Source organism: Oncorhynchus keta, chromosome 24 (genome assembly GCF_023373465.1).
Source record: "Oncorhynchus keta strain PuntledgeMale-10-30-2019 chromosome 24, Oket_V2, whole genome shotgun sequence".
NCBI classification, from domain to species: domain Eukaryota; kingdom Metazoa; phylum Chordata; class Actinopteri; order Salmoniformes; family Salmonidae; genus Oncorhynchus; species Oncorhynchus keta.
In genome coordinates, this window is record NC_068444.1 from 44410737 (window position 1) to 44438100 (window position 27364).

A 27364-nucleotide genomic window follows, 5' to 3' on the forward strand; every position below is an offset into this window, starting at 1 on the left:
GGTTTAAAAATATATACTCCTGTGTATTGATTTTAAGAAAGGCATTGGTGTTTATGGTTAGGTACAGTCGTGCAACAATTGTGCTTTTTTTGCAAATGCGCATTTGTTAAATCATCCCCCAGCGTTGCATCGATTATATGCAACGCAGGACACGCTAGATAAACGAGTAATATCATCAATCATGAGTAGTTAACTAGTCATTATGATTGATTGATTGTTTTGTATAAGATAAGTTTAATGCTAACTAGCAACTTACCTTGGCTTCTACGCATAACAGGCAGGCTGTAACGGCCGTTGTTGGTGTTATAAGGAGAGGAGGACCAATGCGCAGCGTGGTAAGTGTCCATATTGATTTAATAGAACAATCGAACACTGAAGCAAAACAATAAAGTGCCAACGAATGAAACAAAACAGTCCTGTACGGTGAATACACAAACCACTGAACAGAAAATAATCACCCACAACTCAAGGATGAAAACAGGCTACCTATGTATGGTTCTCAATCAGGGACAATGATTGACAGCTGCCTCTGATTGAGAACCATACCAGGCCAAACACAGAAATCCCAATCATAGAAAAAAGAACATAGACTGCCCACCCAACTCACGCCCTGACCATACTAAAACAAAGACATCACAAAGGAACTAAGGTCAGAACGTGACAGTACTCCCCCAAGGTGCGGACTCCTGCCGCAAAACCTGAACCTATAGGGGAGGGTCTGGGTGGGCATCTGTCCGCGGTGGCGGCTCTGGCGCGGGACGTGGACCCCACTCCACCATAGTCTTTGTCCGCCTCTTAACCCGCCTCCGTGGCCTCTTTAGAGCGGCGACCCTCGCCGCCGACCTCGGACTGGGCAATTCCGGCAGAACCGGAGCAACGGATGGCTCTGGCAGCTCCTGACTGACGGGCGGCTCTGGCAGCTCCTGACAGACGGGCGACTCTGGCAGCTCAGGACAGACGGGAGACTGGCAGCCCAGGACAGACAGGAGACTCTGACAGCGCTGAGCAGGCGGGAGCACCTGTAGGGAGGAGATAGAGAGACAGGCTGGTGCGGGGGGCTGCCACCAGAGGCCTGGTGCATGGAGGCGGCACCGGATAGACCCGACCGTGGAGGCGCACTGGAGGTCTCGAGCACCGAGCCTGCACAACCCTACCTGGCTGGATACTTCCCATAGCCAGGCCAGTGCGGCAAGGTGGAATAGACCGCACTGGGCTGTGCTGGCGAACCGGGGACACCATGCGTAGGGCTGGTGCCATGTACCCCGGCCCGAGGCGGGGAGACCAGATTCGATGAGCCGGCTTCATGGCACCTGGCTTCATGCCCACTCTAGCCCGGCCGATACAAGGCGCTGCTATGTAACGCACCAGGCTATGCCTGCGCACCGGGGACACCGTGCATCTGCTAGTTAAATAAAGGTGTAAAAAAAGAAAGAAAAAAAAAGAAATCGGCATCCAAAAATACAGATTTCCTATTGTTATGAAAACTTGAAATCGGCCCTAATTAATTGGCCATTTCGATTAATCGGTCGACCTCTAGTGTTAAGCCTTACAAGGCTGTCGGTCCAGACTGCATTCCTCGCCACGTCCTCAGAGAATGCGCAAACAAGCTGGCTGGTGTGTTTACGGACATATTCAATCAATCCCTACCCCGGTCTGCTGTCCCCACAAACTTCAAGATGGCCACCATTGTTCCTGTTCCCAAGAAAGCTAAGGTAACTGAGCTAAGTGACTATCTCCCCGTAGCACTCATTTCTTTCATCATGAAGTGCTTTGAGAGACTAGTCAAGGATCATATCACCTCCACCCTATCTGAAACTCTAGACTCACTCCAATTTGCTTACCGCCCCAATAGGTCCACAGACAAACGCCATCACACTGCACTATCCCATCCTAACAAGAGGAATACCTATGTAAGAATGCTGTTCATTGACTACAGCTCAGCATTTAACACCATAGTACCCTCCAAACTTGTCATTAAGCTCTAATAATTTTGCACGCCCAATTTTTCAGTTTTTGATTTGTTAAAAAAGTTTGAAATATTCAATAAATGTCGTTCCACTTCATGATTGTGTCCCACTTGTTGTTGATTCTTCACAAAAAAATACAGTTTTATATCTTTATGTTTGAAGCCTGAAATGTGGCAAAAGGTCGCAAAGTTCAAGGGGGCCGAATACTTTCGCAAGGCACTGTATATATATACAGTACCAGTCAAAGGTTTGGATAAATCTACTCATTCAAGGGTTTTTCTTTATTTTACTATTTTCTACATTGTAGAATAATAGTGAAGCCATCAAACAAATCAAAATATATTTTATGTTTTGGATTCTTCAAAGTAGCCACCATATGCCTTGAAGACAGCTTTGCACACTCTTGTTTTTCTCTCAACCACTTTAATGAGGTCGTCACCTGGAATGCATTTCAATTAACAGGTGTGCCTTGTTAAATACTAATTTGTGGAATTGATTTCACAAACAGTTTTTTTTGTGACAAGGTATACAGAAGATAGCCAGAAGTCATGTTAAGGCAAGTACAGCTCAAATAAGCAAAGAGAAACAACAGTCCATCATTACTTTAACTTTAAGACATGAAGATCAGTTAATCTGGAAAATATTTCAAAAGTGAGTTTACAAGTTTATCATCTTTCAAAGCAGAATTACATTCCCATTGTTCTTCAGAAATGCAGTGTAGGATATACTATTTGTAGCTCTGAGTCTATTATCCAATATAAAAAAATGACATTTCAAATTTCGCTACACAACACCAAATCCAGGTGATGAGTTACATTTTTTTATTTTTAGCATAAAAATACATAATGTAATTTAAAAGTAGAGGTGTCTGTAATATAATAAATGTGGCAGAAATGAAAGTAGACAATAATACATGCATTTCTATAGCTTCCCAAATCATTTCAACACTTGTGTAGGAGTGTCAATATGGAGGCTCGGTGGCTTCAACAGAGACCCTTATTCAGTCATCTAGTGTATATTCCTCCTGAGACCCGGAAGAATATACACATAACATAAATGTTTGTTACCACAATTTTTTTCAAAGAATATTGTTATTTATCTATTTCTGTAGTGGTCATTAGGACGTAAATATGAAAACATAAATATTACAGCCAATTTGTACAGTAGGTGAAAAACATAGATGCGGCAGAGGACATTTCTTGATAAACTCTTATTTAAAGCTTATTTAATGTGAAACAATTATTACACAGTCCTGCCAATTCACTTAAAGGAGAAGTTGGCCCAAAAACTATATTTTGGTATTTGTTTAATTACTCATGGGTTGATATAGTTCCAAGATGTTTTGCATGTCAGCAATAAAGTTTTCAAGATATGTAACATTAAAAATACAGTAATCTGGCCCGTGTGATGCAAATTTCTGTATTTTGAAAGTTACATCCTTTCTAGGGCAGGCGTTCCGCTAGCGGAACCCCACGACAAACTTCCGCTGGTAAGGCAGCACGCGAAATTCAAAAATATTTTTTTTAAATATGTAACTTTCACACATTAACAAGTCCAATACAGCACATGAAAGATAATCTACCAATGGTGTATGATTTCAAAAATGATTTACAGTGAAAGCACAACATACATAAGGGAACATTTTGACATTTGCTGTATGGTTAGTGAGAAAGTCCATATTGCAAATGTACGGTCCCTTACTAGACATCCGAAAACGTTTCTAAATTTCGCGGTCGGCGTCGGGCCGTGCGGCAGGGCCGGACCTACCGGGAAGTCATCAAACGAACTTTCTCGGACATGCGGTTTCCGTTTAAAAAAATAATCACATTTTGGTCATTTTTCCGCTGTCCCGGAAAATCCCACAAGAGGGCATAAGCAATCATATTGCAATTGTACAAAACATCACGAATCACGACGTGGCCTTATCTCCAAAACTGAAAATATTTTGAAGCCGAAACTTGGTGAGCGTAGGTTTGGAATAATGGGCAGTAGGCCCCGAACAAGATGGCGTCTAGGCCTCAACGGTTTTTGAGTTATGGTCAAACTCAAGGAGCCTCCAGTGTCAATAAAAAAAGAACCAGACATTTATCTATCGTCGTTTAAGAGAAATCGTACAAAGGTGTTTTTTTAAACAGTTACAGATCCAGTTGCAGGATGTTCATACGAATCTTTTTAAAGTGTGCTGCAGAGCTCTTCGAGATTTCTGTGATTTTCTATGATTTTCTGAAATAACACACACTCACTAAACCCTCCGTAAATAACTCAGTTCTTAACGTAAAGACTTAAAACTCAGGAATCTGTAAAGGCATACCCCAATGAGGATATGTTTTTAGCTATAGCTTCCTGTGCCAACCGGAAGTGCCATAATTGGTGTCACAGGGCCTGTTTCAGAGGGTTAAAAAGGTCAGATCTTTGTGATTGGGCAACCCCCATGAACTGTAAGTCAATCATTTCTCCCAACAGATTTCAAAGAAAAGCTCTCACACACACACACAGCAGGATGGAGTGACAAAGTGCTGTGCTTAAAGACCCAGAAAGCAGGCAATGGCATTACCATAATCCCTAGGCCGTGCCGAGTACAACGAGATATCCCGCTTGACCGTAGCTCGCTCGGTCTAAGCGCAGCGACCATTAGAAAAGTAGGCCCAAAATGAAATCTGTCCCACAACGTAATTTGCTTTTGGGTGACAGTGAGAGAACCGTTAGGGTGAGAAGCACAATTCGACCTCAGGTACGTTCCTAAGGTATTTCCGATCCGTGCAAGCCTAACATTGACCGTGTGGCATTAACCCTTAACAGTTAAAAGAAGGAGTTTACATCAAACAGTTTGCATTGACTTCTCTCCCCATAGGAATACATTGCCTGCACCCCTAAATTCAACCTGAAGCCTATATGGTTTATGAATGCCGCATGAACCTGTCTTCGGTAACAGTCCATCGGGCCACTATGAGGTATACCTGTGTTGATTCTAAGCTTCCTGGACCAACCGGAAGTGGTTAAAATCACCCTAAAAGTGTATATCCATACACTGCCTGCAGTTTGATAGAAATAGTGCATTCAACCCTGTGTAAATCAGTCAGTTCTTAACGTAAAGACTTAAAACTAAGGATTCTGTAAAAGCATACCCCAATGAGGATATGTCTTGACTTATAGCTTCCTGTGCTAACCAGAAGTGCCATAATTGGTGTCACAGGGGCTGTTTCGAAGGGTTAAAAAAAGTCAGATCTGTCAAAAACTTCATATGTGTGATTAGGCAACCCCCATGAACTGTAAATCAGTCATTTTTCCCATAAAATTTCAAAGGAAAACTAAATCACACACACACACAGCTTGGAAGGAGGGACACATTGGGGTACGTAGATACATACACTGCCTGCATTAGTTAACATTGTTGGAACGTTTAAAGAACCATCAGACCTAGTTACATTATTAGGGAAGGTTTGTTATTGAATGGTCTACTGTTGCAAGTGCGAAGCTTGGTCAGAAGAGGGCGCACTCTACCCACGTGCATGCAGTTGTGGAACTTCACTCAGAGGAAGGTGCCAAAAATGAAGCGAGGCAAAAGCCGGAGGCTGACATTTTCTTAAAGTTGTCCGCTGTAGGGAACCCAAACGCTGGACAACGAAGCTTTGGAAAAGTCCCTGGAGATTGTTTTTGAGACACATTCAGTAATCCAAGTGCAGCAACACAAAGGACTGCAGAGCGCCCCCCATTTGGATTCCCTTTGACAGCAAGTGAGTGTGTGTTGCCTGTTCTTACTCTTTCTTTCATTCCTCCTTTAATGCAGCCTAATCGGTCCCTACTTGTAATTAGAGTGAAAATCTACCCAGATTAGTGCCTGCCAAGTTTAAGTTACATTGTCCTGGACAAATGAGACAGTTACAGTGGGGTGGAGATGTTTGAGTGGTGCATGTTTCATGCTGTCAGCATGCATAGGTTCATAGGCCTACTTATCTACAGTATTAAATGTTACTGCTTGTTAAATGTTTACTGCATGGAGACCAGGCTAAACTACATCATGGCACACTGTTTAGTAGCCAAATTCCTATTCAGCGTATGACTGCTTGGTTTAAATCATTGGCATGATCACCCATGTAATTAAATTGTTGTTCCATCATAAGGTAATGATTGGGGTGGACAGATTGATGGGTCCGGAGTTTAGTGTTAAGGTGCTTTCAAATGATTACAGACCTATACAGATGTAATTAAATTCATTAACAAACTAAGCAGATTTAAAACTACATTATTTTTTACAATAAAAACCTCAACAAGTTTGTAAATCCTTGTAAGCCATCTATTCCTTCACAAATACACTGCAAGATATCATATTATTGTGTCAGAGATAAGGTCAAATTAGTAAGTGCAAAAAGTAGATGGGCCTTTTTCTTGATCATGGTTTTGTAGATGTGTGTATTTAAAACAAAATATCAATAAAACTTAGAGATTAAGGGCCTATATAGCAAATATACAGCTTTAAATGTATCATTTATCAAGTTTTACATTATGATGAGAGGGAAAGTATTTAGATTAGTTAACTGACAAAAAGGAGAAGAGGGGAGTGATAAAAGAGAGGCAAATGTGAAGGAATTTTAGAGTGAAGCAAAGAAAGCAAAAGCAGAAGGGAGAGGGACAAGAGGAGATGAATAGCAAAGGGCCCTTTATGGAGTGGAAGAGGAATGAGGAGAAATTAAAGGGTGAAAACTTGGAAAGAATGGAACAGATCATCTGAAATAGTGTCACATTATATAGCAATTGTTTATCTTCTTACGGCTGAAATCCCGTTAACGGGATCGATTTGACAACAGCCAGTGAAAGTGCAGGACGCCAAATTCAAACAACAGAAATCTCATAATTAAACTTCCTCAAACATACAAGTATTATACACCATTTAAAAAAAGACTTGTTGTTAATAGCATCACAGTGTCCGATTTTCAAAAAGGCTTTATGATGAAAGCATACCATGCGATTATGTTAGGTTAGCGCCTAGTCACAGAAAAACACAGCCATTTCTCCAGCCAAAGAGAGGAGTCACAAAAAGCAGAAATAGAGATAAAATGAATCACTACCCTTTGATGATCGTCATCAGATGACACTCATAGGACTTCATGTTACACAATACATGTATGTTTTGTTTGATAATGTTCATATTCATATCCAAAACTCTGAGTTTACATTGGCGCGTTACGTTCAGTAGTTCCAAAACATCCGGTGATTTTGCAGAGAGCCACATCAATTTACAGAAATACTCATCATAAATGTTGATGAAATATAAGTGTTATGCATGAAATTAAAGATACACTTCTCCTTAATGCAACTGCTGTGTCAGATTTCAAAAATACTTTACAGCGAAAGCACACCATGGAATAATCTGAGTACAGTGCACAGAGACCAAAACAAGCCATACAGATACCTGACATTATAAATATTAATTTACCTTTGATGATCTTCATCGGAATGCACTCCCAGGAATCGCAGTTCCACAATAAATGTTTTTTTTCTCAATAAAGTCGATAATGTATGTCCAAATACCTCCTTTTTGTTTTCGCGTTTTGTTCACAAATCCAAATTCAGAAGGCGCAGGCACTTACTCCAGACGAAAAGTCAAAACAGTTCCATTACAGTTCGTAGAAACATGTCAAACGATGTAAAGAATCAATCTTTAGGATGTTTTTATCATAAATCTTCAAGAATATTCCAACCGGACAATTCCTTTGTCTTAAGAAATGAAAGGGAACGCAGCTCGCTCTCACGCATGACTTAGCTCATGACATTCTGCCAGACCCCTTAGTCGAACAGCTCTTATTTGCTCCCCCTTCTAGTGGAAGCCTTAGGAAGTGCAATCGGACCAAATGTACACTGTATCTTGGATAGGCAAAGACTTGAAAACCTACAAACCTCTGATTTCCCACTTCCTGGTTGGATTTTTCTCAGGTTTTTGCCTGCCATATGCGTTATGTTATACTCACAGACATAATTCAAACAGTTGTAGAAACTTCAGAGTGTTTTCTATCCAAATCTACTAATAACATGCATATCTTAGCTTCTCGGGCCTTAGTAGCAGGTAGTTTACTCTGGGCACCTTATTCATCCAAGCTACTAAATACTGCCCCTCAGCCATAAGTTATAAAACATTATAAACCGGGTAGTTTGGGTCATAGATAGGGTTGGGTGATATGGCCTAAATATACTGTTTTCATTTTTTCATATTCATGGTCGATTCATGATATATATCTTGATTTTCTATGTTTCTGTAACTAAGCTTTGATGTACAATAAAAGGTCAAATACACTGCATTTCAAACAGTCAGAAATAATCAAGGCTTGTGAAATCATACCAAGGTTAAGTCTAAGCTTTTAATTTTACCCCCTTCTTCTCCCCAATTATGATCTTGTCTCATCGCTGCAACTCCCCAACGGGCTCGGGACAGGTGAAAGTTGAGTCGTGCGTCCTCCGAAACATGACCCGCAAAGCCGCACTTCTTTAACTCCCGCTCGCTTGACCTGGAAGCCAGCTGCACCAATGTGTCCGAGGGAAAAACGTTCAACTGATGACTGAAGCCACAATATGGGTCCCCCAGTCACGTCCGGTTGTGACACAGCCCTGGGATCAAACCCCAGGTTGTAGTGACAATGCAACGTTGCAATGCAGTGCCTTAGACTGCTGCACCATTCGGGAGGCATGGCAAAATTAGCTTAATCTGCCTTTTGTCAATAACCACTGATCTGACTTTCAAGACCATCATTGAAAATACAATTTTTGTTACAAATTTAACCAGAAGCATGCATAATTCACATGGACTAATAATCATTAACATCTTGTTGCAGGCATTGTAGAAAATTAACACAGGTCTCATAAACAATCTCTCAAGCACAAGCCCAGGTGCTACTGAGTAACCAGTTAATCTTTATATTCCAAGTTTAGACAACTTGGATGTATTTGCTAGCTAACAGATTCATTTTTTTGAACACACCCTTCTGTCCATCTCCTACTGATTGAACAGCATGCTAGCCTGTCCACTTTGTTCAGATATAGAAATCAAATGGCCTACGTTATTTCTCAGAATGAGAATGAGTTGCCAATTCCTTTTAGAATTGTGTTTTATGGTTATTGCACATTTATAAAACACAGACTAGATGCCTAGTATAATTCGTCTTTGGTTAAAATGCTGCTAGCGGTATGTGGTACATTGACACGCTCGACAAACTGAGTAGAGCATACATTTCCCAGAATCAATGTTCATTGATAGGACTACACCCTTTTAGTAGTGTCTGCTCTGCACGTAATTTGAGGAGTTGAGACATGAAAAGGGTATCGTCAGAAAAGTTCATTTCTCTTCTATTACAGTAAAATAATTGTGTTTCGGTGTCCATATGACCGATTCTGCTGGACCAAACCTGAAATAGCGAGTTGAAACCACTTGTCAGAAAGGAAGAAGTGATCTCTCATCTTTGTTGTTTTGAGTGGCAGGGGAGGGGCTTGGCCATGTGTAAATTGGGAAAGTGCACACAGCACAGAAGGAGTGAAGGAGACGAGACCAAAAAGACAACATGAGAACAAGCGGATTTACTGTAAACGCTAATAAATAAAAAAAAAGATATATATTATTGCATTTAAGCATTTGGAATATTGCGCTTAAACATACATTTTAATGAATCAAGTCAATTTGATATATCGCCCAACCCTACAATAGTCCTGGATGTTGATTGGCTGAAACAGCATTTCAGCCGTGTGAAAATCAAACAATGCACGACGGGTATGACGTAAATATACTTGTTTCCTGTTCTATTTATGTTGGAAGCCTGTTTATAATAGCAATAAGGCACCCCAGGGGGTTGTGGTTTATGGCCAATATTGCTTAAATAGAATGGAGGTTATTCATGCATTCACCTATAGTTGTTAACTTTGAGCCTCTCACCCTGCGAAGAAAATATAGGGGAAGGGAGGGAGATGAGACTAGTTTAAACGTCTCTGTGGGACAAGGAAAATAGGAAAGAAGATACACTTTTTCTGCCCTCTGTATTTATTTATTTACTTCTCCTCCACCCCTCTAAACCTGTCCACTGTACTCTATTCCACTGTTTTATGTACTTCTCCTCCACCCCTCTAAACCTGCCCACTGTACTCTATTCCACTGTTTTATGTACTTCTCCTCCACCCCTCTAAACCTGCCCACTGTACTCTATTCCACTGTTTTATGTACTTCTCCTCCACCCCTCTAAACCTGTCCACTGTACTCTATTCCACTGTTTTATGTACTTCTCCTCCACCCCTCTAAACCTGCCCACTGTACTCTATTCCACTGTTTTATGTACTTCTCCTCCACCCCTCTAAACCTGCCCACTGTACTCTATTCCACTGTTTTATGTACTTCTCCTCCACCCCTCTAAACCTGTCCACTGTACTCTATTCCACTGTTTTATGTACTTCTCCTCCACCCCTCTAAACCTGTCCACTGTACTCTATTCCACTGTTTTATGTACTTCTCCTCCACCCCTCTAAACCTGCCCACTGTACTCTATTCCACTGTTTTATGTACTTCTCCTCCACCCCTCTAAACCTGTCCACTGTACTCTATTCCACTGTTTTATGTTTTATGTACTTCTCCTCCACCCCTCTAAACCTGCCCACTGTACTCTATTCCACTGTTTTATGTACTTCTCCTCCACCCTATTCCACTCTAAACCTGCCCTGTACTGCACTCTATTCCACTGTTTTATGTACTTCTCCTCCACCCCTCTAAACCTGCCCACTGTACTCTATTCCACTGTTTTATGTACTTCTCCTCCACCCCTCTAAACCTGCCCACTGTACTCTATTCCACTGTTTTATGTACTTCTCCTCCACCCCTCTAAACCTGCCCACTGTACTCTATTCCACTGTTTTATGTACTTCTCCTCCACCCCTCTAAACCTGCCCACTGTACTCTATTCCACTGTTTTATGTACTTCTCCTCCACCCCTCTAAACCTGCCCACCCCTGTACTCTATTCCACTGTTTTATGTTTTACTTCTCCTCCACCCCTCTAAACCTGCCCACTGTACTCTATTCCACTGTTTTGTACTTCTCCTCCACCCCTCTAAACCTGTCCACTGTACTCTATTCCACTGTTTTATGTACTTCTCCTCCACCCCTCTAAACCTGCCCACTGTACTCTATTCCACTGTTTTATGTACTTCTCCTCCACCCCTCTAAACCTGCCCACTGTACTCTATTCCACTGTTTTATGTACTTCTCCTCCACCCCTCTAAACCTGTCCACTGTACTCTATTCCACTGTTTTTGTGTCATTCACGACCAAAGTGTGAACATAATTATCTCTCTGTGTTCTTTACTATCAAGGTGAATATTTTCTGTTGCCCATTGAGCTTCTCCTCTCTGTGTGAGAAACTGTCTAGAGGTAGACCCCAGGCTCATACATCAGAAGTGGGTGGCAGGTGTATCATGGATCAAGGATTCATGGATTCCACTCTGATTTAACCCTTTAGACCAGCACTGTTTGATCCTTCCTAAGACAGACAGACAGACTGATGGATACACACCACACACAGATACACAGAGCTATCTCTTTAACTCATTTTCAAACGTTTATAATGTACGATTTTTTTCAGGGTTAAGAATATTAAAAGATTTTTCAGTTCTATTAGTTAAAAGGGAACAAATGGATCAGTGGTATACCTAATACTGTTACACCCAGTGGATGGTACATTAAATACAGTAGGAATGTTGATCCTTTTACAATGGAGTTAGGACACGCTAAGGATTCGAACCAACCACACGGGGTGCAGGCCCACAAAATAACGGTGTGTGTAATTATTCATTGCTACAGTACACCTGCAATAAGACACCTGGCGGAATATTATGTGTGCGGTGAAAATGAACGGTTTAGAATCAAATCAAATCAAATTTATTTATATAGCCCTTCGTACATCAGCTGATATCTCAAAGTGCTGTACAGAATGAAACCAAACACGCAATTGTGCGCTGATAAAACCAATCCGGTTTTTAATGAAATAATGAGCGTACTCTCGCTGACAAAGTATTTGCCACATAATATATGGCCTATTAACAAATTAACCACGAGGAATAATGGATGAGCTAGAGGGGAGGGGGTCCGTATTGATGGATTGCAGTTATTCTTACCCCTAGCCATAGTGAGACATTGTGGGCCTGAAGGTACCGATCTGGAATAGGCCTATAGAAAATGCCTCTAATATCTGAAAATGTTCACAATAGGTCTGTTCTTGGATCATCAACCAAAGACCGTCGCAGAAAACAATATATAATACCCGTTTATTTAATAAGGTTCCCTGTTCCCTTGAATGTCATAATACTCATGTCTTATTGTGTGGCTGTGCTGGCGTTGCTTTTAGCATCCTCACAGTATCACAACTAGTAAAGCATCTGAGGTAGACCTGCAGTATTTGCTGGTTGTAAAACTATACACGTTGTTTCGTTTAGATATAGCTCTTCGTTGTGTTATTTCGCCTACTATACGTTATGTTGAGGCAAAGAAAATGTTGCCTTATTATTTCAAAATGATTTACTCTCTCTCTCGCTCTTTGTGGTCGCCAGACGCTCTTGCGCGCAAGGGTGAGAAAATCTGCAATTGATTTTAATGGGGAGTAGCCTACTTTTCAACACTATGGGTGCATTGGTCTCTCTTCACTTTGTCTGAACGGCGCGGGCGAGTGCCGTGTCGCACCCCTGTACTGTGTAACTTGCTCATTATATCTGTCGCCATTTGGACAGCACAGAAGAGCCTCTGTTTCTTAACGACTTTCTATAATGTAGCCTACCTCCGCAGAACGCTCGAGACTGGGCAGACGGGACTCGTCAGTTGTGTTTGGGAAGTTTATATTTTCTTCCAACAGATGTGCATTTTTTTGTATTGTTTTGGACCTCAATCATTGCACCGTGTTGTCGTTTTAAGATTCGCCAATACACCCGTCTTCGGTAAGTTTGATAGTGTCAATTTTACGCATTTAACAGGTGAGTTTATGAAGTCAATTTCAGTCATTTCCAGTAACCTTAATGTTTGTCTGTCTTCACATGCTCTATTATTTAGCTCGCTTTGGGATTTTTTCTTTCTTCTGATATATTATAAGGCTGAGTCACTATGCGTAAAGCACTGTTAATTACGCAGTTGGCGACTTAATATTTATAAGAACTCAAGTATTGAGTGAATTCAAGTAACATTATTTCATTCTTGCAGCACGATTTCTAGTTGTTATTAAGATATCGTTATTAGCTTGAAATGATGGCGCAACAGCCAGCCTATAATTTGTTCAGATAAAAACGGATTACTGTTATTATTATTGTTGTTTATAGTCATAATAGTATAGTGTAGTAATATTACATTCTCTGAGAGAACCTCTGGACGCACTGAAATGGAAAGGCACGGAGGACAGGTGGGCGAGGATAGAACGTGGGGCGGGAGATCTAGCGCGCCGTGTGAACTCTCCTCGGTTTACAGCTGCCGGGTGGGTCCGAGGAAAGAGCAAGAAAAGCAGCCTAAGCAATATAGGTTACAATAAGTAGGCTATGGAGTCCATGTGTTTTAATAGCTCTCCGATGTAGGCCAAGTAGCGATGCCAAACCAAGCAGCACTTCTCGGATCCCACATTCGACTGTACACCATATGCCATGTCTCCCAATGCGTTTGTCAATTCTGATGTTTTCCCTTTACACCACTGCATACGTATAGACAAACGTATTTAGGCATATGAAAGATTGGGAAGTTATATTTTCAAGTCTAAATGCTGATACCAACAAGTGTAAACCCGATCAGAATGCTAGTGAAAGGAATTTAAGGATAATATTGATTTGTTCCCGCTTCTGGTTGAGATCAAGTCAGAATTGAAGATTGCTTATGAGATTATTTTATATATATATATGAATCCAAGTATCTTAGAAAATAGTAATGCACATTAAAAAAGACTCAGGAAATTACTTGGCAAGTTATCTTGTCTTGACAAGCTTTATTTGGCTGATATGGCACTGAGCATGAGTCCTATGAAACAAAATCACCTTGAAATTATAATTCGGAGGCCTAACTATTTATCAATGCACAAATCATATAGCCTGCATATGACGGATTAGTAGTAAAACGCAGACAAGCTGCTGGGAGATAGGCACACCACAACTGCAATAGATTCCTTATATTAAATGCTTGAATTGAGCTCAAGTGTGCCTCTATTAGAGATTAGTATCAACCACTTCACCCACGTATCCTCATTCTCCTGGAATGTTGCTGGAAGCTGTCCTGGAAGATGATGTTGTTGATGCAACCTTTATTTGTTCACTCAGATCAAGAAAACATTGATATGGTTTTAAATGTGATACAATTATTACCTAGATTTTCTTTGTCGAATGCAACAACAGCACTTATTCACAGAGAATATCCGTAATTTCATTGGTTTATAAATTAACCATGGTCTTTTAATTGCATCATGTTATCCATCAATAACACACAGCCAAAGACTGCGCCAGGAGCCACCAGGGCTCAGGCACACGGTTGTGTAAACTAATCCACAGGAACTTACTCCAGCAGGTTTATAAACTCCTTCTGGTGGTGTGTGTGTGTGTGGCCGTATCTTCTGGGAGTGTGTGTGTGTTGCCGTAACGTAAGCAGATCATTTTCTCTTTGCTTTGAAAGGCAGGATTCCTCGGGACTCTTGGCTCCGTCCACCTGAACGAGTAAAATCAACACGTCCAATATATTTTTCTTCTCTGGTTTGAACAGCTTGATGGGGGAAAGGAATGCTGCTGGTTCTTTTTCCCCCTCTTGTTTTTCTCTTATTTCGGTGGGCCTGAGACAGCTGTTGGTTTGCAGAAATACATATTTGTAATCCTTAACAAATTAAACAAGCTGATTGGAGTGTTAAACTAAGTCCCACACACTGGAGTGAACTTTGACCTTTTATGGAAGAACAGTATGGCAGATTCATTTGATTCATGTTTGAACATTTTCATTCATGAATCAATTATGGCCTTACCAATATAAACAGCTTCTATGTTAATTAAGGCTATTAAGGCTATCACACTGTTAAATAGCCAACACTAGCCGGCTTCCACCCGGGTACGCAACACTGTATCTATATACATATAGACTTGGAATCACTTGCCGCTTTAATAATGGAACATGAGTCACTTTAATAACGTTTAAATAATGTTTACATACTGTTTTACAAATTCATATGAATATACTGTATTCTATTCCACTGTGTTTAAGTCAATGCCACTCCGACATTGCTCGATCTAATATTTATATATTTCTTAATTACATTATTTTACTTTTAGATGTCTGTGTATTGTTGCGAATCATTGTTAGATATTACTGCATTGTTAGATACTACTGCACTGATGGAGCTAGAAACACAAGCATTTCGCTGCCCCTGCAATAACATTCTGCTAAATATGTGTATGTGACCAAACATATTTGATTTGATTTGAATGCCAATGTCGTTCTCAAATCTACTGCAGTGTTTTTATGCTATGTCTACCTAATGGTTTGACATAGGCCTTCAAAAAGTAGCGTTTCACTAGGCCTCAGAAGGAGGCGGGAGGGGGGTCAAAAATGGGCGGTCCCAATTCTATTTGTACTTAAATGGATATGCTTCTTAATCCGAAATTCCGAGCACCCTCGGAAATCGAATTAGCATAATCAAAAAATCCCCATAAAAATCTGTCAGTTTAAGCTAGAGGTATGATTTTTTTATTTATTGGATGAGTCTCATCTGCAGCATCCGCCTATGTTGAACTTCTGCATCTGCGGTGATAAGTGACAGAGTGGTGTTTGTCAGACCATGAGATATCCCAAAAATGGGGTTTCTCTCAAAATCATCTGTAGCGTGCGAACGGTTTGGCCTATAAACCATTATGACCCATCTATGGAAAGATGAGGCTCCATGAGTCGTCTGAAGGTCCCATGGTAACAGTTGAAAAATGAATGGAAATATACAGTATCCAGTCAAAAGTTTGGACACACCTACTCATTCAAGGGTTTCTTTATTTTTACTATTTTCTACATTGTAGAATAACTGCGAAGACATCAAACTATGAAATAACACATATGGAATCATATAGCAACCAAAAAAGTAACAAATCAAAATATATTTTATATTTGAGATTCTTCAAAGTAGCCATTCTTTACCTTGATGACAGCTTTGCACACACTTGGCATTCTCTCAACCAGCTTCATGAGGTAGTCAACTGGAATGCATTTCAATTAATAACAGGTGTGCCTTGTTAAAAGTTCATTTGTGGAATTTCTTTCCTTCTTAATGCGTTTAAAGCAATCAGTTGTGTTGTGACAAGGTAGAGGGGGTATACAGAAGATAGGTAAAAGACCAAGTCCATATTATGGCAAGAAGAGCTCCAATAAGCAAAGAGAAATCACAGGCCATCATTACTTTAAGACATGAAAGTCAGTCAATGAAAAACTTTTCAAGAACTTTGAAAGATTCTTAAAGTGCAGTTGCGAAAACCATCAAGCACTATGATGAAACTGGCTCTCATGAGGCCCACCACAGGAAAGAAAGACCCAGAGTTACCTCTGCTGCAGAGGAGAAGTTCAATAAAGTTACCAGCCTCAGAAATTGAAGCCCAAATAAATGCTTCAAAGAGGTCAAGTAACAGACACATGTCAACATCAACTGTTCAGAGGAGACTGCATGAATCAGGTATTCATGGTTGAATTGATGCAAAGAACCCACTACTAAAGGACACCAATATGAAGAAGAGGCTTGCCTGTGCCAAGAAACATGGCTGTGTGTTTAGGGTAGTTGTCCTGTTGGATGGTGAACTTTCTCCCCAGTCTGAGGTCCTGAGCGCTTTGGAGCAGGCTTTCATCAAGGATCTCTCTATACTTTGCTCTGTTCATCTTTCCATCGATTCTGACTCGTCTCCCAGTCCCTGCCACTGAAAAACACACCCACAGCATGATGCAGCCACCAACCTGCTTCACCATATGGATGGTGCCAGGTTTCCTCCCGACGTGATGCCTGGCATTCAGGCCAGAGTTAAATCTCAGTTTCATCACACCAGAGAATCTTGTTTCTCATGGTCTGAGAGTCTTTAGGTGCCTTTTGGCAAACTCCAAGTGGGCTGTCATGTGCCTTTTACTGAGGTCTGGCTTCTGTCTGGCCACTGAAACATAAAGGCTTGATTGGTGGAGTGCTGCAGAGACGGTTGTCCTTCTGTAAGGTTCTCCCATCTCCACAGACAAACTCTGGACATCTGTCAAAGTGACCATTGGGTTCTTGGTCACCTCCCTGACCCTTCTCCCCTGATTGCTCAGTTTGGCTGATGGGCCAGCTGTAGGTGGAGTCTTGATGGTTCCAAACTTCTTCCATTTAAGAATGATGGAGGCCACCGTGTTCTTGGAGACCTTCAATGTTGCAGACATGTTTTTGTACCTTTTCCCAGATCTGTGTCTCGACACAATTCTGTATCGGAGCTCTACGGACAATTCTTTCGACCTCATGGCTTTCTTTTTTTGCTCTGACATGCACTGTCAACTATGGGACCTTATATAGACAGGTGTGTGCCATGTCCAATCAATTGAACCACAGGTGGACTCCAATCAAGTTGAAGAACAATCTCAAGCATGATCAATGGAAACAGGACGCACGTGAGCTACATTTAGAGTCTCATAGCAAAGGGTCGGAATACTTATGGAAATAAGATATTTCTGTTTTTCATTTGTAATACATTTTCAAAAAAAAAAAAAAAAAAAAAAACTGTTTTCGCTTTGTCATTGTGGGGTATTGTGTGTAGATTGATGAAGAAGAAAAAAAGATTGAATCCATCTTAGAATAAGGCTGTAACAGAACAAAATGTGGGAAAAGTCAAGGGGTCTGAGAACTTTCCCGAATGCAGCGTATTTATATCCTAAAGAAAAATTACGGTCTTCATCCATAACCGTCCGTTACACGTCCCATTACGTCACAGCCCTGCTTGTCAGTCTGGAGGGGTGTGTGTCAGTGCCAGCCGGATATCCCTGTTTTAAGTTCTGCTCGTCAGTGTGAAGCCTCGCTCTCAATCCCATAGGATGATCCCGGGCCAAGATTCCAAAGCTCAATTATTCGTCAGTGTGACAACTCGCGCGCCCTTTCCCTTGGGATGATGCCGAGATTGCAAAGCGCCATCCCATCACTCCCCATGCCCTCCCAAGTCTGCATTTGTCAACCGCACACATTTCCTCCAGATGCAGCAGGATGTGTGTGTGTGTGAGGTCTGTGCATGTATGTGTTTGTTCTCAGGGTGCTATCTAAACCATTTTACGGTTTAACAGTTGTTTTTTCTCAACTATCGATAAAGGAAATGCCACTAGTGTACACATGCAGGTGTTTTAGTTCTATCCGAATGAATCCAATACTTCCCTCATATCTTCTCTTCTCCTCTGGCCCTCGGGGCTGCCATGGCAACATGAAGCAGACCAGCTTGATGGACTGGGAGGGCCACTCTCTCGCCTCCCGGCCATGCTCTGCAGTGTACCATTACCCTGCTCCAGCCTGAAAAATTGACTTCACCATCGAGCCTTGTGAGGAAAGGGAGGGAGAAATTGGGACGAGGAGGAGGAGGTGGAGAGGGAGGAGAAGAGACAAGGGGAAGGCTGGGTTGTCCGATGATTCAGCCCCCGCCTTCAAAAGCCCTGGTACCCCTGATAATGTATGGGTCTCCATGTGTGTGAGTGAGAGCGCATGTGTTTGTGTGATTGGATGTGGTGAGCCTATGTGTTTGTGCGTGTACATGTGTGCGAACGCTAATAGTATTTTGAACTCTTAATAAAAAATTATTTGTGGTTTCCCCCGACAGTTCAAAGTGGCCCAGCTAGCTTCTGGCTGTGAGAAGTCTCTTGTGCAATGGAAAAGCAGTTTTCCTGTCGGAGGGCTCGGGGAGAAACCGCAAGCCTGCCTACCACAGAGCCAGGCATCAAAGGGCTTTGAAGCACACAACTCGACACCCCTCTCTGGAATAGGCCTATATGCCTTACATGAAGTCGTCACTGATGTCTCGAGATTGTGAGATCTTCATTTAGAAGATCCCGAAGGGAAGTATTCCTCTCCTCTCTGAAGTCTCACACAGCAGTGGGTGTCATCAGTCTCATTTGAGTACACATATAGGGGTAAATACACAGTAATGAAAAAAGTACCCAATTGTCATAAAGTTATGATACCTTAATAGAAAACGTCTGAAGTCAAAGTGTCACCGAGTAAAATACTACTTGAGTAAAAGTAAAGATACCTTAGTAGAAAATGTCTCGAGTTAAAGTGAGTCACCCAGTAAAATACTACTTAAGTGAAGTCTAAAAGTATTTGATTTTATACTTAAGTATCAAAAGTAAATGTAATTGTTCAAATATACTTAAGTATCAAAAGGAAAAGGAAAAAGTACAAATCATTTCAAATTCCTTATATTAAGGAAACCAGATGGCGCCATTTTCTTTTTTTTAAATGAAAAGCCAGGGGCACACTCCAACGCTCAGACATCATTTACAAATTAAGCATGTGTGTTTAGTGAGTCTGCCAGATCAGAGGCAGTAAGGATAACCAGGGATGTTCTCTTGATAAGTGCTTGAATTGGAACATTTTCTAGTCTTGCTAAGAATTCAAAATGTAATGAGTACTTTTGGGTGTCAGGGAAAATGTATGGAGTAAAAAGTACATTATTTTATTTCGGAATGTAGTGAAGTAAAAGTAGCACAAAATAGATATAGTAAAGTAAAGTACAGATACCCCAAAAAACGACTTAAGTAGTACTTTAAAGTATTTTTTACTTAAGTACTTGACATCACTGGAAATACAGTATGTTAACTTTATATATATAAAAGTGGATCACACTTTGACACTGGCTATAATTTATTTTGGCAAAGTCTAAACCGCCACTACGTTATGAAATGAACAAGCCTCTAACTCCTCATTAACGAAGGAACATTTCTCCAGGATTCCCGTATAAAGCATAAAAGTATGTGTTCTATGAAACTCAGGGATGAGCTTAAGCCCTTGTTCTTGCCCAGACTCCATGTTGAAATCTGCATGTCCTCAAACCCAGATGGGGGGGGGATTTGTAGGCCTATAGGCAACATTTTAAAGTTTGGACTGGCAATATTCAATTGTCTCTCTCTCTCTCTCTCTCTCTCTCTCTCTCTCTCTCTCTCTCTCTCTCTCTCTCTCTCTCTCTCTCTCTCTCTCTCTCTCTCTCTCTCTCTCTCTCTCTCTCTCTCTCTCTCTCTCTCTCTCTCTCTCTCTCTCTCTCTCTCTCTCTCTCATCCAGTCTCAATAAGCTCCAAGGAGGAAACCACTTTAGACTAGTGAGTGTTGGTGGGAGTCTGTTGAGAGTAGGATGACATTTCCCTGACACTGATCTAAGGTCAGTTGTGTTGTCTAACCCAACCTCCCCCTCTTTGCCCCCTAATGTTTGACACGTGAGTTGACATTGTGCCACGCTCGCGGTCTCATATCCTTCCCCTTCCCCTTCAAACCCTCCTCCTCCACTCCACAGACTGTTACTCACAGACCAAAAACACTGAATTTACAGAAATATCTAATGAACAGAAAATACCCCAAACGTGTGATATCAGCAGTTTTGCCTCCCTTTGTAGTGGCCTGTAACACAGAGAACCCTAAGTTTAGTACAGCTTCCTGTCTGGATCTATGAGAAGTGGCCTGACCTGAGGTTCTGCCTCCTCTCCTTTCCTCTCCTCTTAGTAGTTCTGGATCAGGTTCTGTTGTTTTACAACTGCTGGCCAGGAGAGCAGGCTGGGCCGCAGTGGCTGCATTCCTCTCCTGGGCGTTCTTGCTCTCTCAGAATGATGAGAAGGAGGGCGAGAAAGAAAGAAATGGATCGCTGCCCCTGAAACCCACCTTCAGTGGCACACTGTGTGTCTGAGCTATAGTCCAGGGCTGGGGGACAGTGGGACAGTTCCCTCAGATTCAGAGCAGACTCAAGGCTTTTCTGAATTTGTCAGTGATGCCCCTGCTAATGACACACTCGCTGTGAGAGTTGACCCCCTTTTGCCTCCCCCTCTCGCTCTCATTCACTGCTAATGAATACCAGAGAGCCACACTGAGACCCCCTCATTTTCTTTCTTTATTTAACCTTTATTTAACTAGGCAAGTCGGTTCAGAACAAATTCTTATTTACAATGAAGGCCTGCCGGGGAACAGTGAGTTAACTGCCTTGTTCAGGGGCAGAACGACAGATTTCACCTTGTCAGCTCAGGGATTCGATCCAGCAACTTTCGGTTACCGGCCCAACGCTCTAACCACTAGGTTACACCCCCCTCCATTATTGGATTTGGTTTCTGCCACTAGTACCCTTTTACTTGTGGACTGTCAGTCACGTTTTTTTTACCCAGTGTGTGTTTGTGTGTGTGTGTGTTCGTGTGTGTGTGTGTGTGTGTGTGTGTGTGTGTGTGTGTGTGTGTGTGTGTGTGTGTGTGTGTGTGTGTGTTTGTGTGTGTGTGTGATGACTCTGAACCATGATAGACGGTGCACAGTGCCCTCTTGTTCACCAATTTAAAAGTCCTCCACAGTTGCCACAACTTCTAGCAGACCAATCAGGGATTACTGTACATTGGGCACTGTGACAGACAGCCAGTGGGGCACAGGGCCTCCTCCCAGGGTCATCTGAGTGGAGGATCCCCAAGGAGCTCCATTCAGCCTCATGGTGAGGGAGCCACCTCCCCAGCACACTGCCCCAGCATGGGAGCCTCTGACTGACTACGAGCTGGCTCAGCTGTCCCTCTAGTTCTCCTTCCCCGGTCCATCACGACCAAGCCAAATGAAGCCTCTCAGCACCTCTCATTTTCCTAATCCGTGTAGTCTGCCAGAATAGCCACACGCTTGAAAGAGATACAACTCAACATGGGATGATCTCATGGTAAAATGGCAGAGCTGAAAAAAACTTCCCCCGTAATCGCTCATCCGGGACCACCATATTCCTCGCACACTTAAACCAAATAAAATGTTATTAGTCACATGCTTCGTAAACAAGTGTAGACTAACAGTGAAATGCTTACTTACGGGTCCTTCTCAACAATGCACAGAGAAAGAATTTTGAAATAACAGAAAAATAAAACATGTAATGATAAATACACGGTAATGAAAATGTGTCTATATACAGGGGTACCAATGCCGAGTCGATGTGCACGGGTACAAGGTAAATGAGCCAGATACAGTGCTGTGAAAAGGGTTTTCCCCCTTTCTGATTTTCTCAATTTTTGCATATTTTTTCAACTGAATGTTATCATATCTTCAACCAAAACCTAATATTAGATAAAGGGAACCTGAGTTTAAAATATATATATTATATATAATATATATAATATATATATATAAAATATATTTACAGTACAGTGCATTCTGAAAGTATTCAGACACCTTGACTTTTTCCACATTTTGTCACATTACAGCCTTATTCTAAAATGGATTAAATCATTTTTTTTCTCATCAATCTACACACAATACCCCATAATGAGGTATACCACAAACATTTTTGCTTATGTATCAATAATAAAAAACCTAAATATACATTTGCATAAGTATTCAGACCCTTACCTCAGTACTTTGTTGAAGCACCTTTGGCAGCGATAACGGCATTGAGTCATCTTGGGTATGACGCTACATGCTTGGCACACCTGTATTTGGGGAGTTTCTCCCATTTTACTCTACAGATGATCTCAAGCTCTATAAAGTTGGATGGGGAGCATTGCTGCACAGCTATTTTCAGGTCTCTCCAGCGATGTTTGATCAGGTTCATGTCTGGGCTCTGGCTGGGCCACTCAAGGACATCAAACCAAACTTGGTTAGCAGATGTTAATGCGAGTGAAGTGAAATGCTTGTGCTTCTAGTTCCGACCGTGCAGTAATATCTAACAAGTAATCTAACAATTTCACAACAACTACATTATACACACAAGTTTAAAGGAATAAATAAGAATATATACATATAAATATATGGATGAGCGATGGCCGAACGTCATAGGCAAGATGCAGTAGATGGTATAGAGTACAGTATGTACATATGAGATGAGTAATGTAGGGTATGTAAACATTATATAAAGTGGATTTGTTTAAAGTGACTAGTGATACATTTATTACATCCAATTTTTAATTATTAAAGAGGCTAGAGATTTGAGGCAGTTTGTTGGCAGCAGCCACTCAATGTTAGTGATGGCTGTCTGATGGCCTGGTACAGGAGAGGGCTGAGAACGCACCCTTGTGGGGCCCAAGTGTTGAGGATCAGCGGGGTGGGGATGTTGTTTCCTACCCTCACCACCTGGGGGCGGTCCCTCAAAGTCCAGGACCCAGTTGCACAGGGCGGGGTCGAGACCCAGGGTATCGAGCTTAATGACGAGTGTGGAGGGTACTATGGTGCTAAATGCTGAGCTGTAATCGATGAACAGCATTCTTACATAGGTATTCCTCTTGTCCAGATGGGTTAGGCCAGTGTGCAGTGTGATTGTGTCGTCTGTTGGCCTATTGGGGCGGTAAGCAAATATGATCCTTGACTAGTCTCTCAAAAGCACTTCATGTTGATGGAAGTGAGTGCTACGGGGCGATAGTCGTTTAGCTCAGTTACCTTAGCTTTCTTCGGAACAAGAACAATGGTTGCCTTCTTGAAGCATGTGGGAACAGCAGACTGGGATAGGGATTGATTGAATATGTCCGTAAACACACCAGCCAGCTGGTCTGTGCATGCTCTGAGGTTGCGGCTAGGGATGCCATTTGGGCTGGCAGCCCTGCGAGGGTTAACACCGTGTCAGAGGCACTGTATTATCCTCAAAGCGAGCAAAGAAGTTGTTTATTTTGTCTGGGAGCAAGACATCGGTGTCCGCTATGGGGCTGGTTTTCCTTTTGTAATCTGTGATTGACTGTAGACCCTGCCACATACGCCTCGTGTCTGAGCCGTTGAATTGTGACTCTACTTTGTCTCTATATTGATGCTTAGCTTGTTTGATTGCCTTGCGGAGGGAATAGCTACACTGTTTGTATTCAATCATGTTTCTGGTCGCCTTGCCATGATTAAAAGCAGTGGTTCGCACTTTTTTTGTGCGAATGCTGCCATCAATCCACGGTTTCTGGTTTGGGAAGGTTTTAATAGTCACCGTGGGTACAACATCACCGATGCACTTGCTAGTAAACTAGCTCACAGAATCAGCGTATACATCAATGTTGTTATCTGAGGCTATCCAGAACATATCCCAGTCCACGTGATCAAAGCAATCTTGAAGCGTGGAATCAGATTGGTCGGACCACCATTGAACAGATCTGAGCACGGGGGTTTCCTGTTTTAGTTTCTGTCTATAGGCTGGGAGCAACAAAATGGATTCAGAGACTTCAGAGACTTGTCCCGAAGCCAATCCTGCTTTGACTTGTGCTTAGGGTCGTTGTCCTGTTTGAGGGTGAACCTTCGTCCCAGTCTGAGGTCTTGAGCGCTCTGGAGCAGGTTTTCATCAATGATCTCTCTGTACTTTGCTCTGTTCATCTTTCCCTCATCTTTCCCTAGTCTCCCTGTCCCTGCCGCCGAAAAACAACCCCACAGCATGATGCTGCCACCACAAAGCTTCACCGTAGGGATGGTGCTAGGTTTCCTCCCAACGTGATGCTTCGCATTCAGGGCAAAATCTGGGTTTCATTAGACCAGAGAATCTTGTTTCTCATGGTCTGTCTTTAGGTGCCTTTTGGCAACTCCAAGCAGGCTGTCATGTGTCTTTTACTGAGGAGTGTCTTCTGTCTGGCCACTCTACCATAAAGGCCTGATTGGTGGTGCTGCAGAGATAGTTGTCCTTCTTTAACTTCTTGCGTGGAGCCATGCCGGATCCGGTAGCTTAATCATAGCCTCAAGCTTAATACCATAACGCAACGTTAACTATTCATGAAAATCGCAAATGAAATTAAATTAATATGCTAGCTCTCAAGCTTAGTCTTTTGTTAACAACACTGTCATCTCAGATTTTCAAAAATATGCTTCTCAAGCATAGCACTCTAGCATTTGTGTAACAGTACTGATAGCTAGCGTAGCATTTAGCGTTAGCATCAGCAGGAAACATTTTCACATTTTTACCTTTGAAGAACTTCGGATGTTTTCAATGAGGAGACTCTCAGTTAGATAGCAATGTTTTTCCTGAAAGATTTTTTGTGCAGGAGAAATCGATCCGTTTGGTGCGTCACGTTTGGCTACCAAAAAAAAACGAAAATTCAGTTATCCAAACGCCAAACTTTTTTCCAAATTAACTCCATAATATCGACTGAAACATGGCAAACGTTGTTTAGAACCAATCCTCAAGGTGTTTTTCACATATCTCTTCAATGATGCACACTTCCAGGAACGATACTTCTCTGTCTGTGTCGCATGGTAAAATTATTGCCACTGAGAGTTACGCACCAACGTAGACAAAGGACACCGGACGGGACCCTGGCAAATGTAGTCTCTTATGGCCAATCTTCCAATGATATGCCTACAAATACGTCTCAATGCTGCAGACATCTTGGAGGAACGGCAGAGCGCATAAGCTCGTTCACAGCATATTCACAGCCATATAAGGAGACAATGGAAAACAGAGCCTCAAAAATCCTGCTCATTTCCGGTTTGAAGTTGCATCTTGGTTTCGCCTGTAAGATCAGTTCTGGGGCATGCACAGATAATATCTTTGCAGCTTTGAAAACGTCAGAGTGTTTTCTTTCCAAAGCTGGCAATTATATGCATAGTCGAGCATCTTTTTGTGAGAATATATTGCGCTTAAAACGGGCACGTTTTTTTTATCCAATAATGAAATAGCGCCCCCCTAGCTTCAACTGGTTAAGGTTATTCCATCTCCACAGTTGAATTCTGGAGCTCAGTCAGAGTGACCATCGGGTTCTTGATCACCTCCCTGACCAAGACCCTTCTCCCCAGATTGCTCAGTTTGGCCTGGCGGCCAGCTCTAGGAAGAATCTTGGTGGTTCCAAACTTCTTCCATTTAAGGATGATGGAGGCCACTGTGTTCATTTGGACCTTCAATGCAGCAGACATTTTTTGGTACCCTTCGCCAGATCTGTGACTCGACACAATCCTATCTCAGAGCTTTACGAACTTTATGGAAATTCGTTCGACCTCATGGCTTTTGTTTTTGCTCTGACATGCACCGTCAACTTTAAGACCTTACATACACAGGTGTGTGCCTTTCCAAGCCATGTCCAAATAATTGAATTTATCACAGGTGTACTCCAATCAAGTTGTAGAAACATCTCAAGGATGATCAATGGAAACAGAAGCTACATTTTGAGTCTCATATCAAAGAGTCTGAATAATTATGTAAACAAGTATCGCTTTGTCATTATGGGATATTGTGTGTAGATTGCAGAGGAAAATGTTTTATTTCATCAATTTTAGAATATGGCTGTAACGTAACAAAATGTGGAAAAAGTCAAGGGGTCTGAATACTTTCCGAAGGCAAGTTCATTTACTTATTATATTTATTTAATTAACAAGTTATGCAACACCCAATTTATCTTTTCCCCTGTGTGAAAAAGTAATTGCCCCCTTACGCTAATTGTTGTGCTATTTGTTCTCTCAGGTTCCCTGCATCTAATATTAGGTTTTGGTTGAATATTAAATAACATACAGTATCAAAAATGTGCAATAGTAGAGAAAATTTGAAAAACGAAATACTTTTTCACGGCACTTTCCATGTAACTGGTAACAAGTTGACAGATTATAACCAGTAGCAGCAACGTATCTCGCTCTCTTTTCTCTCTCTCTCTCCTCTCTCTGTCTCTCCACTCTCTCTTCCTCATATTTTTGTTCTATCAATTGTTGATTGAACCTCTTAGGCTAAACCTATTGGAACCATTCCAATCCCATAAATAGGCTGATACTGTAGTCCGTGTGACATTGCAAATCCTTGTTTCCATGTTGCTTAATGTCATCGGCTGATCATTTGGCACCTATTCCATACACATAAAGGCATATATCAACCTGGGGAAATACATTGGTTAACCTCGCAGTACTCTGTAAAGCATCTTGCTCCGTTCCCGAACCAGTAAAGCATCTTGTCATGAGCAGCATAAGATTGAAACTGGCCATTTCAGTCCTTACTGAATGACTAGGCACTTTAGCCAAGTGGGTAGAACTGCTGTCTTTTGAGTAGGTTTGTGTTTTTAGGTGATAGATTTGAATCGAACCTGTAGTACATGACATGTGGAGTGCTCCACTTTGTAACAAGTAGCCTCTCCTCAGTAGTTAGCTGTAGCTATAGCTAGCTAGCAGAGTGTTTCCGTGTGGCATTCCCTACTCACAGACATTCACACAGCTGTCGCTACTTCAACCACATTTAATGAGAGAGTGTCTGCCCCTGTCGAGGATTACGTGTGGCTTGGGAAAAATGCAGTCGAGGCTAAGTGGAGCTGAGAAT

General features: G+C 41.8%; 1 protein-coding gene across 2 annotated transcripts in view; it reads left to right on the forward strand.

Moving 5' to 3' along the window:
• The first annotated feature begins 12618 nt into the window (after nucleotides 1–12618).
• LOC118374123 (netrin-3-like) overlaps nucleotides 12619–27364 on the forward strand; it is a 93711-nt gene continuing 78965 nt past the window's right edge. The window contains exon 1 of one of the 2 annotated variants that reach the window (XM_035760486.2): nucleotides 12619–12919. The gene's annotated coding sequence lies outside the window, so the exon portion shown is untranslated. The remainder of the gene's footprint in view (nucleotides 12920–27364) is intronic. The other variant, XM_035760485.2, reaches the window with a different exon arrangement.